The 23295-nt window shown below is 25.7% G+C and overlaps 1 protein-coding gene across 1 annotated transcript in view; it reads left to right on the top strand.

Annotated features, from left to right (window-relative positions):
• LOC109594994 (zinc finger protein rotund) overlaps positions 1–23295 on the top strand; it is a 296098-nt gene that overhangs the window by 71524 nt on the left and 201279 nt on the right. The window contains exon 4 of the mRNA XM_049968500.1: positions 12918–13014. The gene's annotated coding sequence lies outside the window, so the exon portion shown is untranslated. The remainder of the gene's footprint in view (positions 1–12917; positions 13015–23295) is intronic.

Raw genomic sequence — 23295 nt, 5'->3', positions numbered from 1 at the left:
GTTAGGCTAAGTTAGATTAGGTTATTTCCCATTATTTTCTAACTTTCTAACTAACACATATCATTATTTAAGTAAATATTTTGGGATTTAATAATTTACATGAAGGCGCATTAATTAAACATGTCGATTGTCTTCGACAGTGGATTGAAGTGTCGATGCAAAAGGCGCGAATATTTGCGGGCGGCGCCATTAAAACTTAATGACTAAATCAAGGAACGCTCTCACCAGTTGACTTATTGTTGGCGTAATTTCGCCGACAAAAGATCCAATTTTTTCCGTCTCTCCGGCGCATGTAAATTTATTAAAGGCCGCCACAGTCGCCGGCTCCGAACTAACCAAAAGACCGAAGAAGAAGACCGAAAAAAAAAAAATCATTTTCCGAATAGGCAATTTAAATATCGATGTCCGCACGCGGGGCCCCCGTAACACGTGATGAAAAAATGGGCCCGTGACAAATCGGATGATTTGTCCGGACGTTTTCTGGTAGGAAATTCAATTAATTTCGGTTTCGGACCGTTCCTTTGTGGAGCGCACTCACTCCCGCGATTTTTCGATACGCCGTCTTTAATAAGATATTGATCGTCCGGATCGGGTGGAAAAAAATACCACAACTGTACGGCAACAAGATCAAAACAATCCGTGCTCGATGATTTAATAACTCAATTAAAATCGCACAATGGACCGGCAAAAAAATCCACATTGTTCGCATAATTAATAATAATTTTGTTACGTTTATTATTGGACGCGACAGATTACCATTTTCCATCTAACGGCTGCGTTGTCGACAGTAACGTCTGAGTGTGAATTTTTAGTATCAATGGCATTTTACTATTTATTCGTATAAGTTAGGTGAAGTTAGGTATGGTTAGAATTCCAAAAAATGTTTGTCTAATAACACTTCTTTTTTATCAAATTATGTTCTTCAAACTATTAATTAATAAACAAGATCCTATTAAATTAGGATAAGTTAGATGAAGTCAGATTTGATCAGATTGTAAATAGTTATTTCGTTGGGTAACAGTATTTTCTAGTGCATTTGTCTAACACATTTTTGTAATACTTTAATAATATTTTTTTTATGATTTTACATTGTCAAAAAATATTAATTAATTAACAAGGTACATTCTAATCTAAATTCACCTAACTTATCCTAATCTAATCTATATTTGTTTATTTATTAAGGGTTTTAAAACGGTGATTTTATAACATTCTGTTACTGACAAATATATAGAAAAAAGTATATGATATGTCTTAATCTAACTTATCCTAATTTAACATATTCTTATATATTTATTAATAGTTTTTAAATCGGTGATTTTATGAAATTCTGTTGCAGAAAAATACATAGAAAAAAATATACATCAGACAAAACCTAACTTCTCCTAACATATCCTAATCTAATCTACCCTTGTATATTTATTAACAGTTATTAACGGTGATTTTATAAAATTCTGTTGCTGACAAATAAATTTATAAAAGAAATATGATACCAGACAAAACAATTAATTACAACCTAACCTAACCTAACTTCTCTTAACTTATCCTAATCTAATCTATCCTTGTATATTTATTAACAGTTTTTAAAACGGTGATTTTATAAAATTATGTTGCTGACAAATAAATTTACAGTCAAAAATATATGATACCAGACAAAACAATTAATTACAAACTATCCTAACCTATTTCTCCTAACTTATCCTAATCTAATCTATCCTTATATATTTTTAACAGTTTTTAAAATGGGTATTTTATAAAATTTTGTTGCTGACAAATAAATTTATAGAAAAAAATATATGATATCAGACAAAACAATTAATTACAACCTATCCTAACCTAACTTATCCTAATCTAATCTATCCTTATATATTTATTAACAGTTTTTAAAACGGTGATTTTATAAAATTATGTTGCTGACAAATAAATTTATAGACAAAAATATATGATACCAGACAAAACAATTAATTACAACCTATCCTAACTCAAGTTCTCCTAACTTCTTATCCTAATCTAATCTTTCCTTATATATTTATTAACAATTTTTAAAACGGTGATTTTATAAAATTCTGTTGCTGACAAATAAATTTATGGTCAAAAATATATGATACCAGACAAAACAATTAATTTCAACCTATCCTAACCTAACTTCTCCTAACTTATCCTAATGTAATCGATCCTTGTATATTTATTAACAGTTTTTAAAACGGTGATTTTATAAAATTATATTGCTGACAAATAAATTTATAGTCAAAAATATATGATACCAGACAAAACAATTAATTACAACCTATCCTAACTCAAGTTCTCCTAACTTCTTATCCTAATCTAATCTATCTTTATTAACAGTTTTTAAAACGGTGATTTTATAAAATTCTGTTGCTGACAAATAAATTTATAGTCAAAAATATATGATACCAGACAAAACAATTAATTACAAACTATCCTAATCTATTTCTCCTCCTAACTTCTTATCATAATCCAATCTTTCCTTATATATTTATTAACAGTTTTTAAAACGGTGATTTTATAAAATTGTGTTGCTGACAAATAAATTTATAGTCAAAAATATATGATACCAGACAAAACAATTAATTACAAACTATCCTAATCTATTTCTCCTCCTAACTTCTTATCATAATCCAATCTTTCCTTATATATTTATTAACAATTTTTAAAACGGTGATTTTATAAAATTCTGTTGCTGACAAATAAATTTATAGTCAAAAATATATGATACCAGACAAAACAATTAATTTCAACCTATCCTAACCTAACTTCTCCTAACTTATCCTAATGTAATCGATCCTTGTATATTTATTAACAGTTTTTAAAACGGTGATTTTATAAAATTATATTGCTGACAAATAAATTTATAGTCAAAAATATATGATACCAGACAAAACAATTAATTTCAACCTATCCTAACCTAACTTCTCCTAACTTATCCTAATGTAATCGATCCTTGTATATTTATTAACAGTTTTTAAAACGGTGATTTTATAAAATTCTGTTGCTGACAAATAAATTTATAGTCAAAAATATATGATACCAGACAAAACAATTAAATACAACCTATCCTAACCTAATTTGTCCTAACATATCCTAATCTAATCTATCCTTGTATAATTATTAACAGTTTTTAAAACGGTGATTTTATAAAATTCTGTTGCTAACAAATAAATTTATAAAAAAATATGATTCCACACAAAACAATTAATTTCAACCTATCCTAATCTAACTTCCTAATCTAATCTAATCTATCCTTGTATAATTATTAACAAATTTTATGTTATTATATTATTGATTTAATTATATAAAACTAGGCTTTATCCTAACCTAACCTAATATAACTTAACTTATGTTAATATAATTTAATTTTATTTATTAATTTTAAAGCTTTTAAAACTGAGATACAATATAATAATGTGATTTCGTATAAGTATATATTAAAATGTCAACGATACCATACAAACAATCGTCTAACAACCCTCAAACAAAGTTCGGTCAATTAGTAGGAGTAAAACCCCCAGTTTCCACATACTCAAATCGCTTTATTTCCATAATTAACCCTCTCCCTCCCATTCCGGACGAATTCATCCGCATCCGCACTAATGATGTCAGGTAAGAAACGAACGAACGTACGAAATAATCTCGGACCGCAAAGCCGATCTCATCTCGACGACGTACCGGGGGTGAATGTGTGTTGTGTGCGAGCGTGGGGGTCGTGCGGGTGGCGGGTGGCAAATCGGGGGGCGGAAAAAGGAGGCTGCCAGCGGTGCCAACCGAATGACAAACTAGCTAACTGTGGATCCGACAGCGGGGCAAAAAGCGGCCGGAGGCAAAAACTCCCTGACTGCCGGCAAAAACTGGCTCGCTGTTTTGCGGGGGTTGTTTTCCGTTTGTCCGGCGGAAAATTCGAGAAAATTTCCTTTGTGGAGGTCTCGGTGGTCTGTTTTAGTAACCGGGATAGGAAAAGTACAAAAATTTTAAAATAATATTTGTTATTTTTTCAAATTTCTTTCTATAATATATCTAATTTAGTCAAATATTTTATATTTTTATTATATTCTGAATATTAGAGAAAACCTTCCAAGTTGAACTCTTAGCTTGAGCTTCATTATCAACAGCCAATCTCCAATTTTCAACCATCCAACCCTCAATCCCTAATCTCTGACCTCCAACTTCCAATATTCAAACTTCTCCCTCCAATCTTCTTCCTCACTTTCAGCTTCAGTTTCTGTTTCATAAAGTATGTCTATTCCTGTTTCCTTCACGCTCCAATCTCCAACCTCCCTCCTCTTACCTTGAAGGCCCAATCTCCAACCTTCAATCTTCTAACTTCAACATCCAATCTCTATCCTCTATCTCCACTTTCAGCTTCAGCTTCAGGATGAATATCAATATCATAATTTAATTATCAACTTTCAAGTTCCACTTTCAGCTTCAGCTTCAGTATCAACCGTCAATCTTCAGTCTCCAACCTTCAACATTTCCCTCCTTATTTTAATTTCCAACCTCCATCTTTCATCCTCCATCCAATCTCAATATCCACCCTCTTTCAACTTTCATCCTATAATCTTAACAGCTACTTTCAGTGTCACCTTCAGCTTCTATAACCCCTAGAATCCCAAGAAAAGAAATATTTAAATAAATAAAGAATATTGATTTGAATTTATGTTATGGAGGAAAATTTGCGCGGACCATTTTAGGGGTGCGATCCCGCCAAGGCAAAAACTATGAGCGAACGCCGAAAGAGAGACGGTTGCTTTAGTGTGTTCGAGGCTGAAATTTCAGGCGGTCGATGGTAACTGAAACTGGATGCTGCCTTACGTAATATTCGTTTTGTTCTGTTCTATTTCCACTTTGAAACTACACAAAAGGTGTATTTCATATTTTTCCTAGTTTATCTCTTTGTGGGGGGCGGGGGAGGATGGTGAATGTGTGTAATTTATTATACAGTCTTTATGGGTTTTTTTGTTTTTACTGAATTATGAGCTGAATATTTATGAAAGTGTTAATGAAAATCTATTTTCTCCGGACCCTTCATCAACCATGTCTTAAAAATATTTAAAATATAACAAAGGTCTCAACTTTATTCCTTATATTAAATATAACAGGGAATCTTTGAACGTTTCCGGTTAAAAACCCCATAATTTATGTGACTCTTACGTGATAAATAACAATTCTGAATTAAACTGTACGAACTTAACATAAATAGTAAATTTAAATTAGTACGTTCATTGTTTTATTCAGTTTTTTGCTTTCCATTTCTGTTTAATTAATCAACACATCAATCCCGGTCTGCGAGAAAAAAACCTCCACTCTAAGAAACCACAACAAACAATTATTAAATTAATTAATTAATTTATAGCTCGGCGAATTCCGGAGCTGAAACGTTCATTCAACGAGTTATGAAAATGTGTTATTGTATTAATTAATTTATAAATTATTTAATTCTCGAACCACGGTCGGCACTATCGCCTATGAAATATGTTAATTAGAGTTCCTGTGCGCGAACTTTTTTCGTCATTTTCGGTTTTAGTGTCAGTCGGTAGCAAAGTAGCGGCATGATTTACTGCCCGGCCAATATTTATGCGGCCCTTGGTTAAATGAACAAGTGAAGCGTCCCGGTGGCAATAAAGAGCCGGGGCCCCGGACAATATTAACGACCGCGGCAGTAAAACATTGGAATTAGTCATTAAGGACTTTTTCGTTTTGCCACACCACCGTGCGGCCCCGTTCCTTTTTTCCGCCGCAACGTCGTTTTCGTCGGTCCGCGGCCGCGCCGGTGATGGGACGGTGCCGTTTTACGACACTGGGTCAATATCGTGTCGGGGGGCTTCGCACTTGGGTTTGGGCACGGTTTCGAATGTTTGCACCACCGCATAATTGATCGAGTACTTTTAAACTTAGCTATTTATCATCAACTAATTATCAGTATTAGTAAGCTTCAATCTTCTTCAACCTTCTCCTCTAATTTTCTTCCTTCAATCTTCAAATTCCAAGCTCCAAAGTTGTACTTTCTTCTCTCTTTTCTTCAATCTCCTATTTCCAATGTTCTACCTACAACTTCCAATCTTCAACCTCTAACCTCCTACCTCCATCCCCAATCTCCATCGTTCATTATTTAACCTTGATCCTCAATCCCAACCATAAACCACAACCCTCAATCCCCATTACCATTTTCAGTTTTAATTTCAGTTTCAACTTGTACAACTTGATATGATTAATACTATTGATACTACTGATAATATTGATAGTATTGATACAATTGATACTATTGATACTATTGATACTATTGATACTATTGATACTATTGATACTATTGATACTATTGATACTATTGATACTATTAATACTATTGATACTATTGATAGTATTGATACTATAAAAAATACAGTAAAATATCAACTTTCAGCTTCAGTTTGAACTTCTTGACAATTTAATGCATTTGATACTGTTGATACAGTTGATATTTAATATTAATTTAATCATTAATAAGAAATTTTATTCTAATATTAATTAATATAAAAATTACAGTAAAATATTTGCTCCAAAATTATTGAATTTTATAAGTATCCAGTTTCAGCTTCAGTTTCAGTTTCATGACTATTTGATATGTTGGATAAGGTTGATAATCATTAATAAAAAATTTTATTCTAAAATTTAATTAATGTTAAAAAAATTACAGTAAAATATTCACTCCAAAATTATAAAAACATAGAATTTTATAAATTTAAATCAATTTCCAGTTTCAGCACCATTTTCAGTTGATAATATTATGGGTTAATTTACGTATTAAAAGGGCATTTTATTCTAATATGTAATTAATGTAAAACATACAGTAAAGTATCCACTTTCAGCTTCAGTTTCAGTTTCATGATAAATTTATGTGTTTGATAAGGTTGATACTGTTGATACTGTTCACTCAGTTGATAATTCACATTAATTTAATCATTAATAAGAAATTTTATTCTAAAATTTATTTAATGTTAAAAAAATTACAGTAAAATATTTGCGTCAAAATCATAAGAACATAGAATTTTATAAATTTAAATCAATTTTCAGTTTCAGCATCAGTTTCAGTCGATTATATATTATGGATTAATTTACGAATTAAAAAGCCATGTTATTCTAATATGTAAGTACAAAATACAGTAAAGTATCCACTTTCAGCTTCAGTTTCATGACAAATTGATATGTTCGATAAGGTTGATACTGTTGATACTGTTGACTCAGTTGATAATTCATATTAATTTAATCCTTAATAAGAAATTTTATTCTAAAATTCTAAGTCAAATATTTGCTCCAAAATTATAAAAACATAGAATTTTATAAATTTAAATCAATTTCCAGTTTCAGCATCAGTTTCAGTTGATTACATATTATGGATTAATTTACGTATTAAAAAGCCATTTTATTCTAATATGTAATTAAAGTGCAAAATACAGTAAAGTATCCACTTTCAGCTTCAGTTTCAGTTTCATGACAAATTGGTATGTTTGATAAGATTGATACTGTTGACTCAGTTGATAATTCATATTAATTTAATCATTAATAAGAAATTTTATTCTAAAATTTATTTAATGTTAAAAAAACTACAGATAAATATTTTCTTCAAAATCATAAAAACATAGAATTTTATAAATTTAAATCAATTTCCAGTTTCAGCATCAGTTTCAGTTGATTACATATTATGGATTAATTTACGTATTAAAAAGCCATTTTATTCTAATATGTAATTAAAGTACAAAATACAGTAAAGTATCCACTTTCAGCTTCAGTTTCAGTTTCATGACAAATTGGTATGTTTGATAAGGTTGATACTGTTGACTCAGTTGATAATTCATATTAATTTAATCATTAATAAGAAATTTTATTCTAAAATTTATTTAATGTTAAAAAAACTACAGATAAATATTTTCTTCAAAATCATAAAAACATAGAATTTTATAAATTTAAATCAATTTCCAGTTTCAGTATCAGTTTCTGTCGATTACATATTATGGATTAATATACGTATTAAAAAGCTATTTTATTCTAATATATAATTAAAGTACAAAATACATTAAAGTATCCACTTTCAGCTTCAGTTTCAGTTTCATGACAAATTGGTATGTTTGATAAGGTTGATACTGTTGACTCAGTTGATAATTCATATTAATTTAATCATTAATAAAAATTTTTTCTAAAATTTATTTAATGTTAAAAAAATTACAGTCAAATATTTGCTCCATAATTATAAAAATATAGAATTTTATAAATTTAAATCAATTTACAGTTTCAGCATCAGTTTCAGTCGATTACATATTATTATGGATTAATATACGCATTAAAAAGCCATTTTATTCTAATATGTAATCGAAGTACAAAATACAGTAAAATATCCACTTTCAGCTTCAGTTTCAGTTTCATGAAAAATTGGTATGTTTGATAAGGTTGATACTGTTGACTCAGTTGATAATTCATATTAATTTAATCATTAATAAGAAATTTTATTCAAATATAAAATTAATGTAAAAAATTACAGTAAAATATTTGCTTCAAAATTATAAAAACATAAAATTTTAGGTTTCGGCAGTTTCAGTATCAGCTTCAGTTGATAATTTTATGGATTCATTTAAGTATTAATAAGAAATTATTATAATATATTACAGTTAATGTAAAAAATACAGTAAATTATCATCTTCCAGCTTCAGTTTCAGTTTCATGAAAATTTGACACCCTTAATATTGTTTGATACTGTTGATTCTATTGATACTGTTAATACTTTTGGTACTGTTGATTCAGTAGATAATATTGATACTTTTTAACTGTTGATATAGTTGATATAGTTGATAATTTATGTTAAAAAGAAACTTTACTATTTACTCCATTCAAAAAATTATAAAGCATAGATAGAACATAGAATTTGCTATTCCAAATTTGTACATAGAAATTGCCACTATGTGGGGGGGCTTTGCTCAGACTCACACACGGAACTTTAAAAATGGTTCCCCACAAGATTAATCTTGAATTCACATATAATTTCTTACGATCGATAATTTTAATTACAGTAAACACTCAATGTAAAAATGAACCGTACATTTTCAGGTCTTATATTAATTCCCCCGTAATTGCGTTACATTATGCAAACCGTAAGTTAATGCCCCTATTTTACATTTCCCATCATCATAAATATTAATCCTTCGATGATCTAACAACACATCGATAAAAACCGTAATTTCCCACTGGTGTTTAACCAACTAACGATTCGAACTTGTCAACTGTAAATTAATGATGGAAAAATGAAAATAGTCAATTCATGTTATTACAAGTTTTGATTAATATGTTGATTTTAAAGAAATTTTACTTAGTTTAAGTCGTTGCCAATTAAGGCTTATTAATGGAAAATATTGGTTAGAACCTTCTATTTCTAAAATAACGTTTGCTACTTAGATAAACAGTGATAATATTATTTCAATGTAAATTTTGTATTTTATTGCCAATATATTTTATGGTTTAATTTATAATCAAGTTTAATAATAGTTTTCTATAAATATATATTTTTTCAATCTTATTTTATTTTATGGTAACTGATTGGTGTAATTAGGTTTAGAATTTTATTTCTTTCATTTTTCGTCTTAATTAAAAAAACGGAATTTTTTCCTTAATTAAGTAAAAATTAACGTTCCCAATTAAGAAATATTAGCAGAAAACACTAAGTTTAATGTTTTGAGCATAAATTTTTAATATTAATAATATTTATTGTTTTAAATATATTTCAAGCTTCATGTAAGTCTAGAACAATGTTGTCAATTAGTATTTTATTATGAATTTTGTATTTTCTATCAATGTTTTGATACCTTTTATTATGTGTTTAACAAAATTATTATAATTAAGTATAAATTTAATATTTATTGCTTTAATTAAGCCTAAATTAATGTTCCCAATTAAGAAATATTATCAGAAAATACTAAGTTTAATGTTTTTAATATAAATTTTCTATTTTTAAGGATATTTTATTATTTTTTTACTACATATTTAATAATATTTATAGTTTTAAATATATTTCAAGCTTCATGTAAGTCTAGAACAATGTTGGCAATTAATATTTTATTATGAATTTTGTATTTTCTATCATTGTTTTGATACCTTTTATTATGTGTTTAACAAAATTATTATAATTAAGTGTAAATTTAATATTTATTGCTTTAATTAAGCCTAAATTAACGTTCCCAATTAAGAAATATTATTAGAAAATACTAAGTTTAATGTTTTTAATATAAATTTTCTATTTTTAAGGATATTTTGTTATTTTTTTACTACATATTTAATAATATTTAGAGTTTTAAATATATTTCAAGCTTCATTTAAGTCTAGAACAATGTTGGCAATTAATATTTTATTATGAATTTTGTATTTTTTATCAATGTTTTGATAACTTTTATTATGTGTTTAACAAAATTATTAGAATTAAGTATAAATTTAATATTTATTGCCATAATTAAGTCTAAATTAATGTTCCCAATTAAGAAATATTATCAGAAAACACTAAGTTTAATGTTTTTAATATAAATTTTCTATTTTTATGCATATTTTATTATTTTTTTATTACATATTTAATAATATTTATAGTTTTAAATATATTTCAAGCTTTATTTAAGTCTAGAACAATGTTGGCAATTAATATTTTATCATGAATTTTTTATTTTCTATCAATGTTTTGATACCTTTTATTATGTGATTAATAAAATTATTATAATTAAGTATAAATTTAATATTTATTGCCTTAATTAAGTCTAAATTAACGTTCCCAATTAAGAAATATTAACAGAAAACACTAAGTTTAATGTTTTTTATATAATTTTTCTATTTTTAAGCATATATTATTATTTTTTTATTACATATTTAATAATATTTATAATTTTAAATATATTTCAATCTTCAATTAAGTCTAGAACAATGTTGGCAATAAATATTTTATTATGAATTTTGTATTTTCTATCAATGTTTTGATACTTTTTATTATGTGTTTAACAAAATTATTATAATTAAGTATAAATTTAATATTTATTGCCTTAATTAAGCCTAAATTAACGTTCCTAATTAAGAAAAATTAGCAGAAAACACTAAGTTTAATGTTTTTAATATAAAATTTGTATTTTTAAGCATATTTTATTATTTTTTATTACATATTTAATAATATTTATAGTTTTAAATATATTTCAAGCTTCATTTAAATCTAGAACAATGTTTGCAATTAATATTTTATTACGAATTTTGTATTTTCTATCAATGTTTTGATACCTTTTATTATGTGTTTAACAAAATTATTATAATTAAGTCTAAATTAACATTCCCAATTAAGAAATATTAGCAGAAAACACTAAGTTTAATGTTTTTAATATAAATTTTCTATTTTTAAGCATATTTTATTATTTTTCTATTACATATTTAATAATATTTATAGTTTTAAATATATTTCAAGCTTCATTTAAGTCTAGAACAATGTTGGCAATTAATATTTTATTATGAATTTTGTATATTTTCTCAATGTTTTTATACTTTTTATTATGTGTTTAACTAAATTATTATAATTAAGTATAAATTTAATATTTATTGCCTTAATTAAGCCTGAATTAACTTTTCCAATTAAGAAATATTAGCATAAAACACTAAGTTTAATGTTTTTAATATAAATTTTGTTTTGTTAATCAATTTTATTATTTTTATTTATTACATATTTAATAATATTTATAGTTTTAAATATATTTCAAGCTTAATTTAAGCCTAGAACAATGTTGGCAATTAATATTTTATTATGAATTTTGTATTTTCTTACAATGTTTTGATACTTTTTATTAAGTGTTTAACAAAATTATTATAATTAATTATAAATTTAAAATTTATTGCCTTAATTAAGCTCAAATTAATGTTCCCAATTTAGAAATATTAGCAAAAACCATTAGGAAACATTTTAAATATAAATATTCTATTTTTGAACATATTTTATTATTTTTTAATTCATATTTAATAATATTTATAGTTTTAAGCTTCATTTACGTCTAGAACAATATTGCCATTTAATTAATATTTTATTATGAATTTTGTAGTCTCTATCAACGTTTTGATACTTTTTATTATGTGTTTAACAAAATTATTATAAAACACTAGGTTTAACATTTTTAATATAAATTTAATAAAAATATTTTATTATTTTTTATTACATATTTAAAAATATTTATAGTGTTGAATATATTTTGAGCTTCATTAACGTCCAGAACAATGTTGCCAATTAATATTTTGTTATGAATTTTGTAGTTTCTATCAATGTTTTGATATTTTTTATTATGTGTTTAACAAAATTATTATTTTTTTTTTAAATATAATTTTAATATTTTTTGCCTTAATTAAGCCCAAATTAGCGTTCCCAGTTAAGAAATATAAGCATAAAAACACTAAGTTTAATGTTTTTAATATAAATGTTGTATTTTAAGCATATTTTTATTATTGTTTATTTCATATTTAATAGTATATATAGTTTTGAATATATTTTAAGGTTCATTTAAGTCTAGAACAATGTTACCAATTAATATTTTATCATTAATTTTGTATTCCCCATCAATGATATTAAATATTTTCACAAATTAATGTTACTAATTAATTATTATTGGTAAAAAATAATAACAACACTTTTTTTAATTAGAATTATATATTTTTTAAGTACATATATTCTAAATGTATAATTTTTAATATATTTTATGTTTTATTTGAAACAGCATTGTTTATTATCAATTTAGTATTTTTTCCAAATACTTTCTTTTTCGTTTTAATATAAGTTCTTATAAAAAGACTTTAATTTGTTATATTCTATTAATTATTCGTATATTATGACTGTGTATGAAAAGTGTGACTAAATGAAAAATTTTTCTTTACAGAGTTCCCATCACCGTCCACCATCCGAAAACTAGTCGGAACCAACCGGAAGTCTGTGCGACTGGAAGGACGGCAACAGTGCACGAGACACCGGCCGAGGTTAGTGAATCTTCGATGCCTGTCGATCGGTGGCACGTTATAAATGCTGTCTCATTATTGTTTAATTAAATTACTAACTCTCGGACGAGTTTTTTTAATGCCAGACCTATTGAATTAACTTTATTAATTTCATATCATTCACCGTACAACGTTTTAATGTGCATCGCTTTTATCACGGTGGTCTTCGGGATTGTTTATTGCAGGAAATATTCCCGCAACATAGCCGGGAATTGCGGACCAACATTTCGGGGTTGACGTTCCCGAGTTTTTGCCCCACGTTGCAGCTTAGAATTTCGAAACAAGTCCAATTAGATCGTGTTCGGGACGTTGCCAAACGGCCGATCAGATTAGCATTGCAATTTAAGACGTTTTTCCCGCCGTTGCCACGTCGCCGGCAGGCGAAAGCCGGCAATTCGGCCGCCGAGCCCGGCACCGACCCGATCTCGCCTCCGTCGACGGGCCCGCAGAGCCCGCTCGCATAACTCCCGCGGACCCGGTGCCGCATCTTCGATCCCGTCGCCGGGCCGCGGGCCCACCTCCGGCCAATCGGGGCCGGTCGCGCGGCCGCCGCGGCCCCCCATTGGCCGCCGGCCAGACGTACCTTGCCGCCGCGCGGCCACGCCCCGCGCCGCACCTAATGTTTAATGCAACGCCGCTGGCAACGGAGGAACGGAACGGCGGGGCAAAAAAAAAAGGTGCACGCTAAGGCCCCGCGGATACGCGATACGCGAGTGATAATGGTGTGTGTGTGCACCGTGCGATCGATGCGTAAATCATCCCGGCCGTCTGCACGTGGGGGTGGACGGGGGACGGGGGGGTTTGGTTTGGGGTGGTGTTGTGGTGGGTGGTTTGGGTGGTTTTCTTTTTGACGTTGACGGTCCGGCAATGATGGTCATTAACAACAATTAGTGATTAAGTTGATGGCTACTTTGGGCTAGAAGATTATGGGCTTCTTGACTTGAGTTAATATTCTAAACTAATCGATATTGTTTATAAATATATATAATTTAGTTAAAAAAAAAAGAAAATGAAACATAAAACTTCATAAAAACATGTTTTTATAATAGTTTTATTCTTGGAATTTGTTGAATTTTACTTTTATTTAATACTGAACAAAAATAAAAAAGGAGAAAATTTTTTATAGTTATTTAGTGTTTTACTTTTACTTATATTTACACTACATAATTTACCCAATACTCTATCTACCTTGATCTCCAGTGTTTCTAAATAAAATGGACAATATAAATTTATATTTTATACAGAATCATTCTTGAGAATTTGAGTTTCATTTCCATCTAGAATTGATACCTTACCTAAGGTGTTCCCAAGATCCACATAAACTAGTTTCAAAAAAAACAAAAATAAGTCACATATATTCGTAAAATTATATTTTATATAATAACATCATTACTGGTAATAATTTATAGAATTATTGAGTATTTGAAATTTATTTATATTTAAACTCTATACCTACCTAATACTCTATCATGATCTCTAATTATTCTAATAAAAAGTAACGTTGTAAATTTATATAATTTATTTATAATCATTTTATAAAATCATTGAGAATTTGAGTTTTATGTCCACCTCAAACTGATAATTTACCTTATACTCTAACCTGATCTTTGGTGTTCCTAAGATCCATATAAACTAGTTTCAAAAAGGGAAAATAAACCACAAATATTCGTAAAATTATATTTTATATAATAACATCATTACTGGTAATAATTCAATTTTATACAATTATTGAGTATTTGAATTTTATTTATATTTAAACTCGACACTTACCTGATACTCTATCTTGATCTCTAATATTTCTAATAAGAGGGAACGTTGTAAATTTATATTTTGTAAAAAGACACTCTTATTAATAATAATTTCCTTTTATAAAAGAATTTAGAATTTAAGTTTAATGTCCACATAGAACTAATTATTTACCTAATATACTATCCTGATCCTTGGTGTTCCTAAGATACATATAAACTAGTTTCAAAAAAACAAAATAAACTACAAATATTCGTAAAATTATATTTTATATAATAACATCATTACTGGTAATAATTTAATTTTAAAAAATTATTGAATATTTGAATTTTATTTATATTTAAACTCGATACTTACCTAATACTCTATTTTGATCTCTAATATTTCTAATAAGAAGGAACGTTGTAAATTTATATTTTGTATAAAGACTTTCTTATTAATAATAATTTCCTTTTATAAAATCATTGAGAATCTGAGTTTTTTATCCACATAGAACTGCTCATTTACCTAATACACTATCCTGATCCTTGGTGTTTCTAAGATCCATATAAACTAGTTTCAAAAAGGGAAAATAAACCACAAATATTCGTAAAAGTATATTTTATATAATAACATCATTACTGGTAATAATTTAATTTTAAAAAATTATTGAATATTTGAATTTGATTTATATTTAAACTCGATACTTACCTAATACTCTATTTTGATCTCTAATATTTCTAATAAGAAGGAACGTTGTAAATTTATATTTTGTATAAAGACTTTCTTATTAATAATAATTTCATTTTATAAAATCATTGAGAATTTGAGTTTTGTGACCCCATAGAACTGATCATTTACCTAATATACTATCCTGATCCTTGGTATTCCTGAGGTACATATAAACTAGTTTCAAAAAGGCAAAATAAGCCACAAACATTTGTAAAATTATATTTTATATAATAACATCATTACTGGTAATAATTTAATTTTATAAATTTATTGAATATTTGAATTTTATTTATAATTAAACTCGATACTTATCTAATACTCTATTTTGATCTCTAATATTTCTAATAAGAAAGAACGTTGTAAATTTATATTTTGTATAAAGACATTCTTATTAATAATAATTTCCTTTTATAAACTCATTGAGAATTTGAGTTTTATTTCCAACTAGAACTGATCATTTACCTAATACATTATCCTGATCCTTGGTGTTCCTAAGATACATATAAACTAGTTTCAAAAAGGCAAAATAAGCCACAAACATTTGTAAAATTATATTTTATATAATAACATCATTACTGGTAATAATTTAAATTTATAAATTTATTGAATATTTGAATTTTATTTATAATTAAACTCGATACTTATCTAATACTCTATTTTGATCTCTAATATTTCTAATAAGAAAGAACGTTGTAAATTTATATTTTGTATAAAGACATTCTTATTAATAATAATTTCATTTTATAAAATCATTGAGAATTTGAGTTTTATTTCCAACTAGAACTGATCATTTACCTAATACACTATCCTGATCCTTGGTGTTCCTAAGACACATATAAACTAGTTTCAAAAAGGCAAAATAAGCCACAAACATTCGTAAAATTATATTTTATATAATAACATCATTACTGGTAATAATTTAATTTTATAAATTTATTGAATATTTGAATTTTATTTATAATTAAACTCGATACTTACCTAATACTCTATTTTGATCTCTAATATTTCTAATAAGAAGGAACGTTGTAAATTTATATTTTGTATAAAGACATTCTTATTAATAATAATTTCATTTTGTAAAATCATTGAGAATTTGAGTTTTATTTCCAACTAGAACTGATCATTTACCTAATACACTATCCTGATCCTTGGTGTTCCTGAGATACATATAAACTAGTTTCAAAAAGGCAAAATAAGCCACAAACATTTGTAAAATTATATTTTATATAATAACATCATTACTGGTAATAATTTAATTTTATAAATTTATTGAATATTTGAATTTTATTTATAATTAAACTCGATACTTATCTAATACTCTATTTTGATCTCTAATATTTCTAATAAGAAAGAACGTTGTAAATTTATATTTTGTATAAAGACATTCTTATTAATAATAATTTCATTTTATAAAATCATTGAGAATTTGAGTTTTGTGACCCCATAGAACTGATCATTTACCTAATACACTATCCTGATCCTTGGTATTCCTGAGGTACATATAAACTAGTTTCAAAAAGGCAAAATAAGCCACAAACATTCGTAAAATTATATTTTATATAATAACATCATTACTGGTAATAATTTAATTTTATAAATTTATTGAATATTTGAATTTTATTTATAATTAAACTCGATACTTATCTAATACTCTATTTTAATCTCTAATATTTCTAGTAAGAAAGAACGTTGTAAATTTATATTTTGTATAAAGACATTCTTATTAATAATAATTTCCTTTTATAAAATCATTGAGAATCTGAGTTTTTTATCCACATAGAACTGATCATTTACCTAATACACTATCCTGATCCTTGGTGTTCCTAAGATACATATAAACTAGTTTCAAAAAGGCAAAATAAGCCACAAACATACGTAAAATTATATTTTATATAATAACATCATTACTGGTAATAATTTAATTTTATAAATTTATTGAATATTTGAATTTTATTTATAATTAAACTCGATACTTACCTAATACTCTATTTTGATCTCTAATATTTCTAATAAGAAAGAACGTTGTAAATTTATATTTTGTATAAAGACATTCTTATTAATAATAATTTCATTTTATAAAGTCATTGAGAATTTGAGTTTTATTTCCAACTAGAACTGATCATTTACCTAATACACTATCCTGATCCTTGGTGTTCCTAAGATACATATAAACTAGTTTCAAAAAGGCAAAATAAGCCACAAACATTCGTAAAATTATATTTTATATAATAACATCATTACTGGTAATAATTTAATTTTATAAATTTATTGAATATTTGAATTTTATTTATAATTAAACTCGATACTTATCTAATACTCTATTTTAATCTCTAATATTTCTAGTAAGAAAGAACGTTGTAAATTTATATTTTGTATAAAGACATTCTTATTAATAATAATTTCCTTTTATAAAATCATTGAGAATCTGAGTTTTTTATCCACATAGAACTGATCATTTACCTAATACACTATCCTGATCCTTGGTGTTCCTAAGATACATATAAACTAGTTTCAAAAAGGCAAAATAAGCCACAAACATTCGTAAAATTATATTTTATATAATAACATCATTACTGGTAATAATTTAATTTTATAAATTTATTGAATATTTGAATTTTATTTATAATTAAACTCGATACTTACCTAATACTCTATTTTGATCTCTAATATTTCTAATAAGAAAGAACGTTGTAAATTTATATTTTGTATAAAGACATTCTTATTAATAATAATTTCCTTTTATAAAATCATTGAGAATTTGAGTTTTGTGACCCCATAGAACTGATCATTTACCTAATATACTATCCTGATCCTTGGTATTCCTGAGGTACATATAAACTAGTTTCAAAAAGGCAAAATAAGCCACAAACATTTGTAAAATTATATTTTATATAATAACATCATTACTGGTAATAATTTAAATTTATAAATTTATTGAATATTTGAATTTTATTTATAATTAAACTCGATACTTATCTAATACTCTATTTTGATCTCTAATATTTCTAATAAGAAAGAACGTTGTAAATTTATATTTTGTATAAAGACATTCTTATTAATAATAATTTCATTTTATAAAATCATTGAGAATTTGAGTTTTATTTCCAACTAGAACTGATCATTTACCTAATACACTATCCTGATCCTTGGTGTTCCTAAGATACATATAAACTAGTTTCAAAAAGGCAAAATAAGCCACAAACATTCGTAAAATTATATTTTATATAATAACATCATTACTGGTAATAATTTAATTTTATAAATTTATTGAATATTTGAATTTTATTTATAATTAAACTCGATACTTATCTAATACTCTATTTTAATCTCTAATATTTCTAATAAGAAAGAACGTTGTAAATTTATATTTTGTATAAAGACATTCTTATTAATAATAATTTCCTTTTATAAAATCATTGAGAATCTGAGTTTTTTATCCACATAGAACTGATCATTTACCTAATACACTATCCTGATCCTTGGTGTTCCTAAGATACATATAAACTAGTTTCAAAAAGGCAAAATAAGCCACAAACATTCGTAAAATTATATTTTATATAATAACATCATTACTGGTAATAGTTTAATTTAATAAAGTTATTGAGCTTTAATATTTGAACTCAATACTTTACCTAATATTTTATTATAATTTTTTATATTTATATTAACAAAGTTGAAGACAATTAATTGTACAATTTTAATAATTTTTAATTCGTTACTTATATCAATATTTTTATAAACAATAACAAAGTCATCCTCTGATTACGTCGCCACAAGATATTAATAAAAAAGAAATCATCCTCATCACAATCATAACCTAACATAACTGTCCATGTTCGGTGCCGTCTTGCACGCGTTGCAACCGGCCGAACATTTCCCGTAACGACAAAACAAGCGGGTAAAAACGCTCGCCCCTAACCTACGCCAAATTCGGGCGTCGGTTTGCAAAAAGGTGGGCCGCGACGCCCGAACTAAAATATGTGTCGGTTTTTATGGGGTCCTTTTTCCCCGCCGTTTGCCGGCGACGACGACGACGACGACGACGGCGACGGCGACGTCTCGTGCACAAGAAACCAAAATAGAACGTTTTTGTCGTCGCTGGAAGTTGCCGGTGTCTTGGGGCAGGTCGTTTCGTTCGGGGTGATTTTAACGAACGGCTTACAGGTGTCGGTTAATTGACCGACGATCGGTTCGGTCGATTATCGGCGTCGATATTGGGGCAAATGATGGGGGTGATTTGCATAATGAACCACTGATTAACCTACCTTGTTTGGTTTGTTAATATGATTGTTAAAAAAAGATTTATTACCATAAAAAGGAATACAGATGTATTTGCACATGTTTTATAATTGCGCACAATCAAAGAACAATTGATATAAATCAAGTTTTTGTTAGTGACAAATAAAAAGATTGTAACAAAAACTAAAACTGATATAGTGACGTACCAATAAATAATATCAATGAAACTTTAACTAATGATAGGAAATGTGTAATTTTCAAATTGGAATTAATATTTATTTATTACTTTATTAATTAATGTCAAATCAATTATCTAAAAAAATAATGCGTAGGCAATTATTTCATTCCTAAATTGTACTAACGATTTTTTAATATAAAAAACTATAAATGAAAGTTTTATCCACAAAAAACCTAATTAAAAATTTTTTAGTTCATGGTATTAAATTTTCGTATAATTTTTTAGATTTTGGAACTAATTAGTAACAGTAGTTTTTTAGTTTTTGTAGTTAATACTTAAAACCTTTGTTAATTTTTGAATTTCTGATTGTTTAAGGATTTACCCACTAAAAACTTATTTATATTATTTAAAATTAATTAATTATTAATTAGAAATAATAATGTTTTTTTAATTTTTTAATTGTTGGAGATAATGCTTAATAAAATTCGTCGTATTTTAAATTTTTGAATAGGAAAAACTGTAATTTAACGTTTAATTCCGAAAAATCTTAATTAGAAAAATTTTAAATCAATTAACTTTTAATTAGAAGTAGTAATTGTTGTTAATTTTTTAGTTTATGTAGTTAATACCTAAAAATTTTGTTAGTTTTTGAATTTCTGCATAGGAAAACTATATTTTAAGGATAATTTTTTGTTAATTGTTGGAGTTAATTCTTTCTAAACATCGTCAGATTTTAAATTTTTAAATAGGGAAAACTATAATTTAAGGTATTATTCACAAAAAAACTTAGTTACAAAAATTTTAAATTAATTAACTTTTAATTAGAAATAGTATTTATTGTTAATTTTTTAGTTTTTGTAGTTAATACTTAAAAACTCACTAAAAACATGTTTACAAATATTTTAAATTAATTAATTTTTAATTAGAAATAATGTTTTGTTAATTTTTTAATTGTTAGAGTTAATTCTTACTAAACTTCGTCAGATTTTAAATTTTTGAATAAGAAAATCTATAATTTAAGGTATTATTCACAAAAAATTTTAAGTTAATTAACTTTTAATTAGAAATAGTTGTTTTTTTTTTAATTTTTTAGTTTTTATAGTTAGTACTTAATAACTTTGTTAGTTTTTAAATTTCTGATTGGGAAAACCGAATGTTTAAGGATTCACTCACTAAAAACATGTTTAAAATTATTTTAAATTATTTAATTTTTAATTAGAAATAATATTTTTTTCTTAATTTTTTAATTGTTGGAGTTAATGTTTAATAAAATACATCATATTAAATTTTTGAATAGGAAAAACTGTAATTTAAGGTTTAATTCTGAAAAATCTTAATTAGAAATATGTTAACTTTTAATTATTGTTAACTTTTTGGTTGATGTAGTTAATACTTCAAAACTTTGTTAGTTTTTAAATTTCTGATGGGGAAAACTGAATGTTTAAGGATTTACTCACTAAAAACTTGTTTACAAATATTTTGAATTAATTAAATTTTAATTAGAAATAATAATTTTTTGTTAATGTTTTAATTGTTGGAGTTAATCCTTTCTAGACTTCGTCAGATTTTAAATTTTTGAATAGGAAAACTTTAATTTAAGGTATTATTCAAAAAAAAACTTAGTTAGAAAAATTTTAAGTTAATTAACTTTTAATTAGTAATAGTATTTTTTTGTTAATTTTTAGTTTTTGTAGTTAATACTTAAAAACTTTGTTAGTCTTTAAATTTATGATTGGGAAAACAGGATGTTTAAGGATTTACTCACTAAAACATGTTTAAAAATATTTCAAATTAATTAATTTTTAATTAGAAATAATAATTTTTTCTTAATTTTTTAATTGTTGGAGTTTATGCTTAATATAATTCGTCATATTTTAAATTTTTGAATAGGAAAAAATGTAATTTAAGGGTTAATTCTGAAAATTCCTAATTAGAAAAATTTTAAATCAATCAACTTTTAATTAGAAGTAGTAATTGTTGTCAATTTTTTAGTTTATGTAGTTAATACTTAAAAATTTTGTTAGTTTTTGAATTTCTGAATAGGAAAACTAAATTTTAAGGATTTACTCACTAAAAACTTGTTTACAAATATTTTAAATTAATTAATTTTTAATTAGAAATAATAATTAATTTCTAAATTTTTTAATTGTTGGAGTTTATACTTAATATAATTCGTCATATTTTAAATTTTTGAATAGGAAAAACTGTAATTTAAGGTTTAATTCTGAAAATTCCTAATTAGAAAAATTTTAAATCAATCAACTTTTAATTAGAAGTAGTAATTGTTGTTAATTTGTTAATTTATGTAGTAATACTTAAAAATTTTGTTAGTTTTTGAATTTCTGATTAGGAAAACTATATTTTAAGGATTTACTCACTAAAAACTTGTTTACAAATATTTTAAATTAATTACATTTTAATTAGAAAAAATAATTTTTTGTCAATTTTTAATTGTCGGAGTTATCCTTACTAAACTTTGTCAGATATTAAATTTTTTAATAGGAAAAAATATAATTTAAGGCATAATTCACAAAAAAATTTAGTTAGAAAAATTTAACGTTAATTGACTTTTAATTAGAAATAGAAGTTTTTTGTTAATTTTTTAGTTTTTATAGTTAATACTTAAAAACTTTGTTAGTTTTTAAATTTCTGATTGAGAAAACTGAATGTTTAAGGATTTACTCACTAAAAATATGTTTAAAAATATTTTAAATTAATTAATTTTCAATTAGAAATATTCGTTATTTTTTATTGTTTGAGTTAATGCTTAATAAAATTGGTCATATTTTAAATTTTTGAATAGCAGTTTTTCCTATTAAGGTATTATTTCCAAAAAAACTTTTTTTTAACTTTTAATTAGAAATAGTTAATTTTTTAGCTTTTTGTAGTTATAAAGTAATTATTGAATATTATGGAAAAAATAAATAATTACTAATTTAAAATATTTTATATAAATTATATAATTATAATTTCTTTTAAATTTGTCTTTTATTTTATTTTAAATATTTTGTCAGTCTGTGTATCCTTATTTATATCTTTATTTATAAATTTATCTATTAAAATGTGAACAATTATTTCTAGAAAATAATAATAATAATAAGGGTTGGTAGTAACAAATATTCATTTAATTAGTAAATTTTAGTAAAATCGTGTTAAACGTTGACACATCAATGACAGATGGAACTTAGCAGGATTTAATAATGACAAACGAGCCCGTTTGAAATCTAATAACGTGGCATCGTGAAAAACCCCATTAAATAATTATTTAAAACAGGCAACCAATCTCGGCAATGGGAATGTCGACAGTTAAATCGATTCAGCGGTTTTAATTGAACGCGGTTTTTGCGTCCGGCCGCAAAATAAAAATCGTTCAAGCTCGAAAATTTTCA

The sequence above is a fragment of the Aethina tumida genome, chromosome 6 (genome assembly GCF_024364675.1).
Source record: "Aethina tumida isolate Nest 87 chromosome 6, icAetTumi1.1, whole genome shotgun sequence".
In the NCBI taxonomy this organism is placed as follows: Eukaryota; Metazoa; Arthropoda; class Insecta; order Coleoptera; family Nitidulidae; genus Aethina; species Aethina tumida.
Note: the sequence above shows the minus strand (reverse complement) of the source record. Positions and strands in the feature narration are given on the sequence as shown.